Source organism: Hyperolius riggenbachi, chromosome 9 (genome assembly GCF_040937935.1).
Source record: "Hyperolius riggenbachi isolate aHypRig1 chromosome 9, aHypRig1.pri, whole genome shotgun sequence".
NCBI lineage: Eukaryota > Metazoa > Chordata > Amphibia > Anura > Hyperoliidae > Hyperolius > Hyperolius riggenbachi.
This window is the reverse complement of record NC_090654.1, coordinates 33591763-33607835: the sequence shown is the minus strand read 5'-3', so window position 1 is coordinate 33607835 and position 16073 is coordinate 33591763. Positions and strand designations below refer to the sequence as shown.

The following is a 16073-nucleotide window of genomic DNA, read 5'->3' as shown; positions in this document are numbered from 1 at the left end:
GACAGTGTTAGGCAGCGGTTGGGACCTGTGTTGTGCTGAAAGTATCTACGATAGCGCTAGCGCTATCAAGAAACGAACTAATTCGTTGGTGTAGCTGGAAGGCAATATATTTTCTTTATATATACAGAGAGACTGTGTAGCCAGTACCCCTCCCCAAAAGTTTTATTTTATTTGGCATGGAAATGTCCGGGAACTACAAGAAAATGGGCCTGGCGGACCTGCAAAATCTTTGCCAAGAGAGAGGCATTGAGGTCGGCCGCAAGAAACAACAGGACCTGGTAACGGAATTGTTTCAATGGGATACCCAGCAACTGCGGGAGCCGGGAGTGTCCGCTGAAGTGGATACCAGCCCATCTGACAATCGAGGGGAACCAGAGACTGAGACTCCTGACCGTACAGAGGTTGTGCATCCTGAGGGCCCTGCATCAACAGTTACGCCGGAGGATGTCAGTGTGGACCCCAATCCCAGAGTTTCTGAAAGTACTCGCCTGGAACCGGCCAGTGCTGGACTGTCCGTTTGTACTGATCCGCTAATGCAGCAGGCGTTACAAAAGCTGATGGACACTGACCTGGACAAGTACCTGCAGTACATGCGTGAAGAGCGCCAAATGCGGGAGGAACGGGAGCGGCAAGCTGCTGCTGCTGCTGCTGCTGAACGCCACGCGGAGAGGGATGCCGCTGAGCGGGAACGCCAACGACAGCATGAGCTAAACATGGCAAAAGTGCAACAGGCCAGCCGGAGTTCACCGCCCAGCCTCCCTGCTGAAGGAGCTGCACCACCCGTAAGTGCAAAATTTAAATTTGCTAATATTGAAAAAGACACAGACATTGACTTGTTTTTGCGGTCTTTTGAAAAAGCATGCCGTCAGTATCGTCTGTCCCAAGACCAGTGGGCCAGACATCTGACACCTTTGCTGCGCTACAAAGCGCTTGATGCCTTCGCAGAATTGCCTGCGGAGAAGGATAATGATTATGCTGCTATAAAAGACGCTATCATTACTAAGTACCAGCTGACGCCAGAAGCCTATCGGAAAAAGTTTAGGGCCTGGCAGAAAAAGTCTTCTGATTCGTACCGAGATGTGGCCAGCAGCTTGCTCACCACACTCCGCCAGTGGACGCTAGGCCTCACCAAAGGGTCTTATGGCGTCCTGGAGGACTTGATAGTCCTCGAACAATTTCTGAACATTTGCCCTGCTGATGTACGACAGTTTGTGTTAGAACGCAGGCCGGCTTCAGCCACTGTCGCTGCAGACCTTGCTGAGACTTTTGCAACTACCCGGGTGGCTGATACCCGCAGAACTGTCCCATCCAGCTGGAGAGGAGGTCAGCCCAATACCTCGGCAGACCCTCCTGCCCCTGTGAGCCGTCCGCCACAGAGGCCACCCAGCGCAGCTGCTGCACCCAGGCCTGCAGCGCCTGGAGAGGTCACCTGTCACTACTGCCGCCAGCCCGGACACATGAAATTCGACTGTCCGGAGCGGAGACAGACACCACCAGCACCTGGATCATCTGCATCACCTGTACCTCACCCACAGCAGAGGCAACCCGCCAGCGAACCACAGCCTGGATCATCAGATTTTGTCCTGTTTACACGCGGAAAGGAAATCCGCGACCGAACCGACCAGCAGCAACTTGTTAGAGTGAACGGCAAAGTTGTCACCGGATTTCGAGACACCGGAGCTGACATCACGTTAGTTCACTCACATCTTGTGCCAAAGGAGAGCATCAGCTCCAGCCGATCCCTTGCCCTTACTGGAGTAGAGGGCACCCTTTTTCACATAGCCCACGCGACAGTGAAGCTGGATTGGGGAGTGGGAGGAATCCAAGAAAGGGTTGTTGGGGTTATGAAGGATCTCCCAGTCCCTGTGTTGCTGGGGACTGATTTGGGCAAGCTTGTGTCCTACTATGAACCTGCCACGACCGCCTTGTTGCTCACGGGAGGAGACGGACTCTCCGCCCACCACCAGGTACTTTATACACTTGGGGGAGCACCAGGGGGAGGCGGGTTGAATGTGCCCAGTTCAAGGGTACCAGGTTCCATAGTGCCTGCTTCAAAGGCCCCTGAGTTTGATGTACAGGCTGTCTGTTGTGATGATGCTGTAACTGTACCTGAGTTTCTTGTACAACCTGTCTGTAATGAAAAAATGTCTATACCTGTCAATGTCATTACTGCATGCAATGATGATTTGAGTAATGCCCGTCTGTGCGATTCTGACAGTGTACCTGTGCTAGCAGTACCGCGCAGCTGCGCTGCTCAGAACCCGAGCTCAGAACAGGTGGAGGGGGTTCCGGCCTCCTCCCCCTCCTCTGACCGCAGGGATGAGACCTTTCAGCCGCTGGCCTCGTGTGACATGAGCCAGTTGGCTGAAACTGACAGCGCCATATTCTCAGCCGCACTACAAAGTGACCCAAGCCTGGAGGTGCTCAGGCAGCAAGCCGCTGAGCCCCTCGCAGACGGGGCCGCTTTCAAGGTGTACTGGGAAGGTGGGAGACTGTACAGTGAGTCTGTACAGCCCCCTACAGGTAGATCCCACGCGGATACCAAGTGGCTTGTGGTCCCGAGTGCGTTCAGGGGACATGTGCTGACATCCGCACATGGTAATCCTCTGACAGGGCACTCGGGTGTCCGCAAGACACTCGCCGGTATTCGGAAACAGTTTTATTGGCCCCGGATGAACAGGGATGTAGCCAACTACTGCAGGGCATGTGCCGTCTGTCAGGAGCTGGGAAGGTCCAGGGATTCCCGCGGGGTTCCCTTAGGTCCACAGCCACTCAGCAGGGGAACCCTGCGTGGGCTGGCTGTTGACCTAACCAACCCACTGCCCGTTGTCCGCAGTCCCGGCAGACACCACGTCCGACTGCAGTGGCGCAAACGCCCTGTCCAGAACGGTCCATGTTGGGTCAACCCTGAGGGTAGCAGACCGTGACCAGTCCAGGGGAACCGAGCCACAGGCTCCAATAGGTTTTCCCGCCGTACTGGCAACTCGAGGCCCGTCAGCCAGGTTAGCGGCGCCGCCACACATCTTGCGGATGAATGGCTAAGCCACGGACAAGGGGGAGGGCTGTCGCGGACGATTGCGGTGACGCAGGCGCGTCCTGGAACCGCCCGTGAAGAAAAGAACGATCGCACTCGATTCCTGCATCGATTGCGCCTCAGATCAATAAAACCAAGATCTGATGTGCAGTACCCCTCTGCTTAGGAACAGCTGGGAAATCTGTCTTAGCTGAAATGACAGCCTGGGGGGAAGGTGTTAATTAGCTTGGACATATTCCCTGTGGAAGGCACAATTTCCCTTTTGGCTCTGGGAACCAGGTGACACTTAGCTGATCTCATGGAGATGTTAATTAACCAAAGGATGCCTAGGTGCAGCCAAGCAGGCTACGAATCCACGGGAGGTCTTGACACTCTGTTCTCTGCTAAAGATCAAAGAAAAGTCAGCTGTTAGCAGCTAGAACACCTCCTGAATTAACCTGAGGCTCATGGCATAATCCATAACTTCCCAGATCTGTAATATTTCTGGGGTTCCTGAGATGGCAGCTTCACCAAACGTGGGGGAAGTGTAGCATGAGCCCCGGTGCTGGTTCTGAGGAAGTTTCAGAACCTTCGGAGGTAAGGACTGCCAGCTAGGCAGTTTCAAAGTGCCCTGATGATACCACAGGGGTCCCACCCCTCATGTCTGGTATCAGGGCGCTGGGTAAATCGAGACAGACCTGAAAATGTTAATAAATCTGCCCTGACCTGTACGGTTCTGTGAGATAGAGCCCATATATGGGTAGATATGATTTCTAGCCCCAGTACAAGGGGAGGGCTCATCTCATCTTTGAAGGGGGTGTATGGCTCCCCGCCCTCACTCCCTCCTACTGAAGCAGGGGCATAAGAATGGCTGAGGACCCAAACTCAGTGTCCTCCACACTGAACCATCTTGCACTCATCAGATGCCAGCTTGAGGATATGCTGGCATCCACCTGGTCTGAACTCTGAACTCTGGACTTTGAAACCAAGAACTTTATGATTCTTCCCACAATAAGGACATCTTTCCAGGAACTAAGTATTTTTCTCCCTTCTTTTATTTTTCATACTGGCTATTACTGTTTTAATAATTGTTGATTTCCATAATTGTCTGTATATATTAATTATTTATATTGCGTGAATAAACGACTTTCCCCAAGTCATTCACTGTTTCGCTACCCTGCTTATCAGCACACACAGAAATGATCCCGGGTCTCTGAAGATACGCTACTGTTTGTCTGTTGTTGGCTAGACAGAATATCGTGTGTTTAACCGTTTTATTCGCAGGATTAGTCAGTCAGTTAGTGGGCCCCACGGTCCCATAGTAACCGCGGTGGTGGCAGTTTACTCTGAACCAGTAGGTGACGTTGTAATTACCCGTGTCTCACAGGCTCCCTTCTGAGTTGTCTGCGGCTAATTCTTAACGGTTCCTGCGCATTGACTGCGACCAGAGTTCGCACGATCTGTGCGCTGGCATCGTTTAGAAGGCTAAGTGCGGTCAGCCACTGAGGGCTCCTGTGACACAAGCCCTATGTGCTGTTGCTTTTACAATGTTTCTACTGTCGTTATCTATAATTTGCACCATGCTGTTGTGTTATTTGCACTGCTATGCAGAGTTCCCCAACCATGTCCTCAAGGCCCACAAACAGTACATGTTTTGCAGGAAACCACACACAATCACAGGTGAGGTAATTAGTGCCTCAGCAGCGCTGATTAACTACCTCTGTGGATATCCACAAAACATGCACTGTTGGTGGGCCTGGAGGACAGGCTTGAGGAACACTGTATATGTACCGTATTTTTCAGAATATAAGACGCTCCGGCATATAAGACGCACCTAGGTTTAGGGGGCAAAAATCAAAGGAAAAAAAAAAACTAATCCTAGGTGCGTCTATGGTGCAGGGGGCATCTTATGGACCCTTTCTCCCTAAACTACACTGCCCATCTACACCACACTGGCCTAAGCTACACTGCCCATCTATACCACACTTCACTTCACTTACCCCTGCTGCCCCCACTACACTACACTTCACTAACTAACCCCTGCTGCTGTAACCACCTACTACACTACACTACACTACACTAACCAACCCCTTTTGCCACCACCAAATACACTACACTAGCTAAACCCTGATGAAACATCTCACCTGATCCTGTCGCCACGATCCTCTCCTCCCCCATCTGGCTTTCTTCATCAGAGGACGCCCGTCATTCAGGATGCAGGTCTTCAGGGTCCAAGCTGCGGCACTCCTCTTCAGCTGCAGTCTCCTCTCTTCATCCCAGGACGTCTTGTCATGTATTGTGAACGTCTTCAGAGCCCCAGCTGCCCGCGGTCCTCTTCGCCGCAGTCTTAGCATAGACTGCAGCCTTGCGATATACATGTGCTGCCGCCGCCATCTTTCCTAGTTACGGCGTCCTCACCCGACGTCCTCCCTAGTTACAGCGTCCTTCCCCGACGTCCTCGATAGTTACAGCGTCCTTCCCCGACGTCCTCCCTAGTTACAGTGCCCTCTGCTGGTTGATCTGCGACGCACATGTGCACGTGACGTCAGAGGCACTGTAACTAGGAAGGACGTCAGGGGAGGACGCTGTAACTAGGGAGGACGTCGGGGAGGACGCTGTAACTAGGGAGGACATCGGGGGAGGACGCCGTAACTAGGAAGGATGGCGGCGGCAGCACATGTATATCGAAAGGCTGCAGTCTATACGAAGACTGCAGTGAAGAGGCGCGCGGGCAGCTGGGGCTCTGAAGACGTTCACAATGAATGACAAGACGTCCTGGGATGAAGAGCGCCAGACGAAGAGGAGAGGATCGCGGCAACAGGAGCCGGTAAGTATATTCCAGAGCCACATTTACCGCATCTTTGGAATATAAGACACACCCACTTTTCCCCCTCATTTTTGGGGAAGAAAAAGTGCGTCTTATATTCCGAAAAATACGGTATTTATAATTTGCGCTATGCTGTTATGTTGTGTATTTGCACTGTCTGCACCATGAATTTGCCAATTGCCATATGTCCACATATAATTCCGGGTGTGGCGCCTGTCGCACTTGGCAAATAAAGTGTTCTGATTCTGAACTAAGCAGATAACGAAGTTCAGAGATGAAAGGTAATTTGGCAGGACAGGATGACCAAACATTGAGTGAGAGATACTGGCTGTGTGTGATCTATGCATATGCATGGAGTACGTGTGTTTGCATTTTGTGTGCTCTATACAGTATTTACAGATGGCTTTGCTGTTTTAGGGTCTGAGGGCTCACGCACACTTTTAATGCACATGCGAAAGTATTGTCCCTCAGGCATTTTTGTTACTCTCTCCGTGCCCTTGTAGTCTTTTTGCTGACCAGGAAGCTGTTATGGGGTAATGGCCATTTTTTAAATGGAGGACAGAGAATTCCATTGATCACAGTGGACCAGCAGGAGAGGAGAAAGAGATTGAGGAGTAGACTACACAGGAGGTAAGTATGACCTGTGTATGTTTTTTTTTTACTTTTTATTTTCAGTTCAGGTTCTCTTCAAAGGTTATGATGCTGCTGATTATGTTTTAGGGCAGAGAGGAAGTTCTAAGTTCAGGTCCGCTCTCATCCTTTTCTCTCTTTCACGTATATGTTTCAAATTATTATTATTATTATTATTATTGATTTATAAAGCGCCAACATATTCCGTGGCGCTGTACAAAGTAAGAAACAAACATGGGGTACATAATAATACAGACAATGGTGCACACCAAAATACAAGATACATAATTAGTGACAAAATATAAAGAATGATACAAAATACAAAATATAGAATTGGTAATGACAGTGATAAAGGTAACATGATGAATAAAATGTATAATGGTTACCAAGACACAAAAGGGGAGAGAGCCCTGCCCTTGCGAGCTTACAATCTAAAGGGAATGGGGGGAAACAGGAGGAGGGGTAGTATGCAACAAATATATATAGGCTGTGTGTTTTAGGATACCCAGTAGGAGTGCAATTTGGTCTTAGGACAAAGGGAAGTGGCCTAAGGTAGCGCATATGCTTGTCGGAACAAGTGTGTTTTTAGAGAGTGTTTAAAGGTAACAAAGGTTGGTGAGTGATGGATGTGTTGTGGGAGGGCATTCCAGAGGTGGGGTGAAGCGTGTGTGAAGTCTTGTAAACGTGAATGTGAGGAGTTGATTCTAGAGGAGGACAACAGAAGATCATGTGCCGATCTAAGCTTGCGATTGGGTTGGTATCTGGAAATTAGTGAGGATATGTACCGAAGAGAGAGATTGTGGAGAGCTTTGTAGATTAGGGTTAGGAGTTTGAACTGAATCCTCTGGTTAATTAGCAGCCAGTGAAGCGCTGTTTCAACTGTATTGAAGGGACTCAAACTGTGCATTCATTTATTTTTGTGCCTTTATTTTTTTTGTTCAGAATCCCGAAAACACAACGATCGTGCCGTAGTTGGCGTGACATGTAGGTGGCGTGACAGATCCGTCGGAGGGAACGGATCGCAGCAACACGTGCGTCTCATTCCAGAGACATGTCAAGGTGAGCAGCGTCTCCTGCAGAGATCCTGACACGGGGTGACACGGTGGAAAGGATAAATGGGTAATTCTCAGCGGAGTTCAGAGCCCCACATCCCGCGGCGGGGGGAGGGGGGAGGATTATTAACACTCTTGCAGCACAGAATGCCTCGTTATAGCTCTATATCCGCGTGCGAACCGAGACGTCACAATTACATGTGTGGGATACTCTGCCGCTTTCCCAGCTCATTTCATTCTGGCAATTAGCGGTAAGTCAGCGGGGGGGTATCCCACTATTCCGGGCGCAGTGTTGGCGTCTTAAAGAGACCCGGTCACATCTGTGTTTCATATCGTTCAAGTTGTTATAGAACAGGCTAAGAAAGTGCTGGTATGTCTTCTATTCCTGTTGTCGAATTACTAGCTGTGGAAAATTCCATGAAGTTTCTTAAAGGGAAACTGATGTAAGAGGTATACGGAGGCTGCCATATTTATTTCCTTTTAATCAATACCAGTTGCCTGGCAGCCCTGCTGGTCTATTTCTCTGCAGTAGTATCTGAATAACACCAGAAACAAGCATGCAGCTAGTCTTGTCAGATCTGACTTTAAAATCTGAAACACCTGATCTGCTGCATGCTTGTTCAGGGTCTATGGCTAATAGTATTAGAGGCAGAGGATCAGCAGGGCTGCCAGGCAACTGGTATTGCTTGAAAGGAAATAAACATGGCAGCCACCATATACCTCTCTTCAGTTCCCCTTTAAATGTGACACTGTCCAGGAGCTCTGGGTATTAATTCAAAATGTTACCGTTAACTGAGGAGAACTAAAGCTGGCCATACACTTATAGATTTCCACCCAATATTCCAAAACAATCGATTCCTTTCCGAAAAGAATCAATTCAGAAGGAATAGATTCCTACCATATTCTGCACATTAATTCCCAATAGATTCCAGCAGGAAATCTATTGAAAATCGATTGAGCTGCAGAGTTGCCCTGTTCCATGAAGTGCAAAGCTATAGGTCAATGCTCTTGCCCCGCCCCCGCTTGTTTTACATTTTCCATCCTGTCTGACCAATTCTTTCAATCGATTTTTGTTTCAAATGGGTCAAAAATGGATTAATCTGACATTCTGGGGAATAGATTCCCAGCAGATGAATCAAATCTGCAAGGAATCGATTAAGAAAATTGATCAGTGCATGGCCACCTTAAGCTACCATTAGCAATTCACTAGATCAGATTAGTTTTATCTGGATTTGGCAATCTATTTGATGTCTGTTGGTACAACACATGGCCTCCAGATGCCCAACACACACACATACACACACATGCATACACACACACACACACACACGCATATACACACACACACATGCATATATACACACACACATGCTTACACACACTCACACACAGATGCTTACACACACTCACACGCATACACACACACACACACACACACACACACACACATGCATACACACACACATGCATACACACACACTCACACACACATGCATACACACATTCACACACTCGCATACATACACACACGCATGCATACACACACACACATGCATACACACTCACACACACACACATGCATACACACTCACACACACATGCATACACACACACACTCGCACACACATGCATACACACACACGGACGCATACACACACACACACACACACACACACACACACATGCATACACACACACACATGCATACATACACACACACACACACACACACGCATACACACACGCATACACACACACACGCATACACACACACACACATGCATACACACACATGCATACATACACACATACACACACACTTGGACATAAATATAAGAGCTGGTTTCCAGGGACTCCTCAGTTTATGAAACCACGACTCCAACTCCGACTCTGGGTGTCCAAAATGACTCCGACTCCTTGACTCCGACTCATTAGTCTAATACTTAACAGGGCTGTGGATTTTGTACAAAAATCATTGGGCTTTGACTCCCGACTCCGACTCTTCAGTTTATGAAATCTCCAACTCCAGCTGCCCAAAATTGCCCCGACTCCGCTTTACAGCCCTGCCGGTTTCCACTACCTGGTGTAGGTCTTACAGGATTCACAGCTAGGGATTTTGGGTTGCATGCTGCAGAAATCTGCAGCATGCCACCCAGAATGGCACCACAGTGCCATTCAGACAGCAAACAACTGAATGTATAGGCAGTGTTTCCACGCCTGACTCACCTGCTGGGAAATGTTGCCGTTTTGGTGCACGTTAGAGCCTAATTGTTAACGATGGTCACACTCAATATACGAAAATGACATTAAAGAGAAACTCCGACCAAGAATTGAACTTTATCCCAATCAGTAGCTGATACCCCCTTTTACATAAGAAGTCTATTCCTTTTCACAAACAGACCATCAGGGGGCGCTGTATGGCTGATATTGTGGTGAAACCCCTCCCACAAAGAAACTCTGAGTACGTACTCTTGGCAGTTTCCTGTCTGTGAACCCTGTTGCATTGTGGGAAATAGCTGTTTACAGCTGTTTCCAACTGCCAAAAAAGCATGCAGCAGCTACATTACCTGCCAACAGTAAACATGTCACTATGTGATAAATGATAAATTGATTTTACAATGGGCAAACACTGACTAAATAATTTATTTATAATTATTGTAAAAATGAAGCACTTTTTTATTATATTATTTTCACTGGAGTTCCTCTTTAAAGTGGACTGCAAACTTGTGGGCGGCCAGCTTTGCGGGGGTCGCTGCTGCTTTCCGGAGGGTCTTTGAAGGACGATGCGGGTACAGGATGACTACGGGGGGGGGGCTGCAAGATGCCCTAGGGAGGTTACACTGCTTTTCTTTTATAGCTTTAGATTTCTCTCAAGACAACAATTTCTGGAGAAGAGATTTCCTGAATCTGTCTTGCAGCAGAACCATGGCAGATTCTCTAAAGTGGCCTTTTTTGTTTTTTGTTGTTGTTGTTGTTGTTGTTGTAATATGCTCTGCGCTGCAGTTGAGGTGATTTAAGCCTGGCTGTTTATCTAAGGAGAATCAGACTGAACTGTCTGTACAGCACTTGTGATTCCCTAAAGCTTTGTTCACATTATAAATCGCAAGTGCTTAATACCTTTGTGCGCAATTTTTTCAAGATATTCCTGGCGTTGAGCGATTTTGTGTAAAAGCTTTTCTAAGGGCTTTTGATGAGCAATTGAGATTTTCATTTCCTGACGTCGGTCAGGAAGTGAACTCTTTGACCCGGAAAAGAATAAATACAATGTGTTTATTCTTAAAATCGCTTGGGAAATCGTATACCGCGGCAAACCTACTGTTCACGCTGCCAGAACCTATATCTTTCTGCAACCACTTTTACTTTAGGCACAAAGACGTTCTTTAATGCAGTGAAGCAAAACTATGCAATTTAACTAAATCACAGATTCGCTGCCGCCCTCCCAGCCGTGGGTGTTGGGGGGCCACAGAGCTGGAGGAGGTAGCGGGCGGGGAGGGGGGGGGGGGCGGACCCCCCTCCCTCACCTGAGTCCCCCGTCTAGCTTTTAAAGAGAAACTCCGACCAAGAATTGAACTTTATCCCAATCAGTAGCTGATACCCCCTTTTACATGACAAATCTATTGCATTTCACAAACAGACCATCAGGGGGCTCTGTATGGCTGATTTTGTGATGAAACCCCTCCCACAAGAAACTCTGGGACCGCGGTACTCTGGGCAAACTGCCACAATGTAACAATGTTCACAGACAGGAATTAGCTGTTTACAGCTGTCTCTAACAGCCAAAACAGCTAGGAGCAGCTACATAACCTGCCCACAGTAAAAATGTCACCATGTAATAAATGTCAGAATGTAAATCTGGGAGAGGAAAGATTTTACAATGAGCAAACACTGACTAAATCATTTATACATAATTATTGTAAAAATGAAGCACTTTTTTTATTACATTATTTTCACTGGAGTTCCTCTTTAAGTCCTTTTTAAGCTGTTTTCAACTATAGCTATAAAAAAAACAACCTTTTAGGCCCGGTTCACATTAGCGTTCGCTATCCGGATTTTACGGATCTGATCCGGACTGCATACTGTACAAACGGAACGTACGTTCCGCATAGCAATGTAAAGTCTATGCGGACGTTCACAAGCGTCTGTTCCGTACATACCGGAGCCGGATCGGATCCGGACTCCGGACTCTTTTCCAACATGCGCTATTTTTTGGGTCCGGATCTCCGGCCCACACATCCTGACCGGAGCCGGACCTGAGCCTGACAGCACCATCCAGAACACAGAAACCAATGGGGAACGGAAGGCACAGAACACACTGCCTACAAAAACCTGGCGTTCTACCCCACTTCCTATGCGTATCCAAGCGGCCATTCCGGATGGGGACACATGGGCCAAGCATGTCTGGTGTGGAGCAGCAGTGACAGATGTGCTGGAGCTGTTTGGCAGAATATCGGAGGTGGAGGTGAGGCCTACAGCGGAGGAACCTGATTCTACAGGTGCACCAGGTGCACCTTCTGCTGACCCCAAAATTTCGCTATTTTTTGCCCACGGATCCGGATGGCAGCCTGATGCATGCCTGATACAAACGGACCGGATCCGGATCGGAACCGTACGGTTCCGATCCAGATCAGGTCCTGATCCGATCAGGATCCGGTCCATTTGCATGGCAAAGCCTATCACATTGTTAGGGGGTGTGGTTATAAATAATGGCATTTGGTGCTGTATTGATTTATTTTTTTCCCCTTTTCGCTGAAGTTCCTCTTTAACCATCACACTATCCAGCCAATACGTGTTCTGTCTGCAGGTATAGATGCCTGTTCATGGATAAGTAATGTAAACATTTTAGCTTTTTTTCTATAATCCTTCAAAAGCGTTGCTCCTGTTTTATCTCTTCCCACCATGCGAGCGCAGGAGACGCAGCAGCTGCTGAATAATTAAGAGTGCAGCAGACAGACGAGGGCAGAGCAGCGGCTGTCGCTATACCGCTATTGATGGAAAGCGTACGCTTCCCCATCCCCCCACTCGCGCCCAAAACTGACACTTTCTCTGCGCATTTCACATCAGAAAATGACTTCTATTTATAAACCACCTTTCATGTTATTCCCTTCCAAACAGATTCATCAACATAGGTATTTCTTCCTTTGTCTTAAAGGGACCTGAGGGAGCCAGGCACCATTTTTTAGCACCCAGGGTACATCAATAGCACATTAAACATGCATGACAACAATGTGGTGCATTTTTTTTATTTTTTTTTAAACTTCAATGTTACCTTTATTCTCCTACTTCTGAGGCCTGCCTGACTGCAGAAGTTTCAGGCAGATTAGGACTGATGTAATTATTTTATTTAGCAGAGAACAAACAAAAGCTTTCATCAGTAGAGGGGATGGATAGATTGTACACTGTGCTTCAAAGAATTTACAGAAGTCACAGATGCTATCTTCACACCCTCCCCTGGATAAATAATGGGCAGCTAGAAGGGGAGGGGGTAACATAGCAGCTCCTATAGCTATTAGAAACCAGGAAAAACGGAGAAACAAAAGTAGCGCTTGGTTTCCTTTAAAGAGGAACTGTAGTCAAAATAACATAATGAATAAAAAGAAAAAAAATTCAGAGTAGAGCTGGCAAACCTATACTGGGTCACCTATAGCTGTCTAACCTATACTGGGGGCACCTATGCCTTACTACCTATACTGGGGGCATAACATCTGGCTACCTATTATGGGGTCACTTATATCTGGCTACCTATATTTTCGAGGCACCTATGCCAGGCTACCTATACTGGGGGCATAACATCTGGCTACCTATTATGGGGTCACTTATATCTGGCTACCTATATTTTCGAGGCACCTATGCCAGGCTACCTATACTGGGGGCACTTATACCTAGCTACCTATATTGGGGGCACCTCTACCAGGCTAGCAACAGTATACTGGGGGCACCTATACCTGGCTAAGTTATACTGGGTCACCCATAGCTGGCTAGCCTATACTGAGGCACCTATAGCTGGCTAACTTATATTGGGGTGCCTATACCTGGCTATCTATACTGGGGACATTTATACTTGGCTACCTATACTGGGGACACCTATACCTGGCTTCCTATACTGGGGGCACCTATACCTGGCTACCTATACTGACAATTATACTTGGCTACCTATACTGGGGACACCTATACCTGGCTATCTATACTGTGGACACCTATACTTGGCTACCTATACTGGGGACACATATACCTGGCTTCCTATACTGGGGGCACCTATGCTTGGCTATCTATACTGGGGACACTTATACTTGGCTACCTATACTGGGGACACCTATACCTGGCTTCCTATACTGGGGGCACCTATGCCTGGCTATCTATACTGACACTTATACTTGGCTACCTATACTGGGGACACCTATACCTGGCTATCTATACTGGGGACACTTATACTTGGCTACCTATACTGGGGACACCTATACCTGGCTTCCTATACTGGGGGCACCTATGCCTGGCTATCTATACTGACACTTATACTTGGCTACCTATACTGGGGACAACTATACCTGGCTATCTATACTGGGGACACTTATACTTGGCTACCTATACTGGGGACACCTATACCTGGCTATCTATACTGGGGACACCTATACCTGGCTTCCTATACTGGGGGCACTTGAACCTGGCTACCTATACTGTGGACACCTATACCTGGCTACCTATACTGGGGGCACCTATGCCTGGCTATCTATACTGACACTTATACTTGGCTACCTATACTGGGGACACCTATACCTGGCTATCTATACTGGGGACACTTATACTTGGCTACCTATACTGGGGACACCTATACCTGGCTATCTATACTGGGGGCACTTATACTTGGCTACCTATACTGGGGACACCTATACCTGGCTATCTATACTGGGGACACTTGTACCTGGCTACCTGTACTGGGGGCTATGCAACGCAAATAACGTTCTCGAGGGGGGGAGGCACAACTTTTACACCCTGGGAGCAATTAAGCAGAGGAACTGCCTTGATTCTGAGCTGAAGCTAGTTTCGATTGCACACTCTGCATCATGCACATGGGACATGGGGAGACGGGGGGGGGGTTGTCTTATATTTGAATCAGCCTTACTCACCATTGGCGTGCTGATCCCTCATTGTGTATACTGCGATAGTGACATGTTCCCCCACAATCAGAGTTGATGAGTAAACGGTCATGCAGCATCATCAACATCTGGCAACAAACTGTTTTTTTTTTTATTGAATTCAATAACCTGCGGGGCTGCAAAGACGGATGGGCACCGTGTGGTAGGTGATACAGTGGCCGCATAGCCATTTTTATTGATGTTTCAATAAAGAGCTTTACATTTTTGGAAGTGCCAGCCTCCATCATGTTTGCCGGTAGGCAGGGCTGGGCCGAGGCAAGGGCTGGAGAGGCTCCAGCCTCAGGGCGCAGTGTAGGAGGGGGCGCACAATTCATTCAGTTGTCATTCCCAATTGTGTTTGAAACAGAAAGAAATAAGAAAAGGGGATACATGACAGTGAAATTTCTAATGGGTTTACAATCTTTCAGGCACCACTGTATGTGGGTGTGCATCTTCCCATTGACAGCGGAAAGTAGCCAGAGTGTGTGCACCTGCCCCACTCCTTTCCCACGGCACCCACAGGTGTATTCCGATCCTTCCTGCAGTAAAACGGAATCTTTTAAGACGTCCGTTTTGCATTAATTTGTTAAAGAGGCCCTGTAGTGACACATAGTAGAATGCAGTCAATTATTTAGGATACCCACTTCCATGTTAAATATCCTAGTTTCAGCATCAGAACCTCTTCCTGTATCTATATATTGCTGTATCTTAGTATGTAGCCCCCCTCCTCCCGTCCCCAGTGAAGCTTAGCCTAGGCTGTTTAGCTATGTGGAATTCTCCCAGAGAAATCTGGGAGACCAGATTGGGAGACCAGAAGAGTTGTCACATACCACACCCCCAAAAACAAGCACTAGAGAACTTTACCTCCTATTACAACAATTTGGTTGCCACATTTGACCATGTCAGTGTTTAGACTACACTCCGAATGCTGAAATTGATTGTTCGGTGAGCACATTCATGGGCAGATGGGGTCATTGTACAACCAGCGATTTCGCGTATTTGGTAACCATCGGACAGATGGCCTTTATAACGACTTTATACCGGCAGCATCAGACTAGCGGTAAATGGTTTCAGCCTGTTGTTTTTAATTTGTTGTATACATAAGGCTATCTCCATCAGAGGGGTCACGGCCGCCACAAATCTTCCTTCTCCCCCTCCATCCTGAGCTCCTCTCCTGCCAAACCTCTCCCCTTTTATTTCCTGTCTTCCAGGAATCAGAATGGAATGACTTGCCTGGGAGTTTCAAATCCCAACATCGGCTTCAGATGTAATCCAACATCCGATAACTAAACAGAGTTACCTATTCTGGGAGCTAAAAATCCTGTTATAAAGGGGTGATCATGTGACTTGAAGCTGCCTGGCTGAAGAAGTTAAAGTGAACCTCCAGACTAAAAATCTACTCAGGAGCACTGAAAAGGCTT

General features: G+C 47.7%; 1 long non-coding RNA gene across 2 annotated transcripts in view; it reads left to right on the top strand.

Moving 5' to 3' along the window:
• Positions 1 to 16073, top strand: part of LOC137532191 (uncharacterized) — a 242214-nt gene that overhangs the window by 50806 nt on the left and 175335 nt on the right. For both annotated transcript variants that reach the window (XR_011023878.1, XR_011023877.1), the window contains exon 3: positions 7413 to 7529. This is a non-coding gene — a long non-coding RNA (uncharacterized lncRNA). The remainder of the gene's footprint in view (positions 1 to 7412; positions 7530 to 16073) is intronic.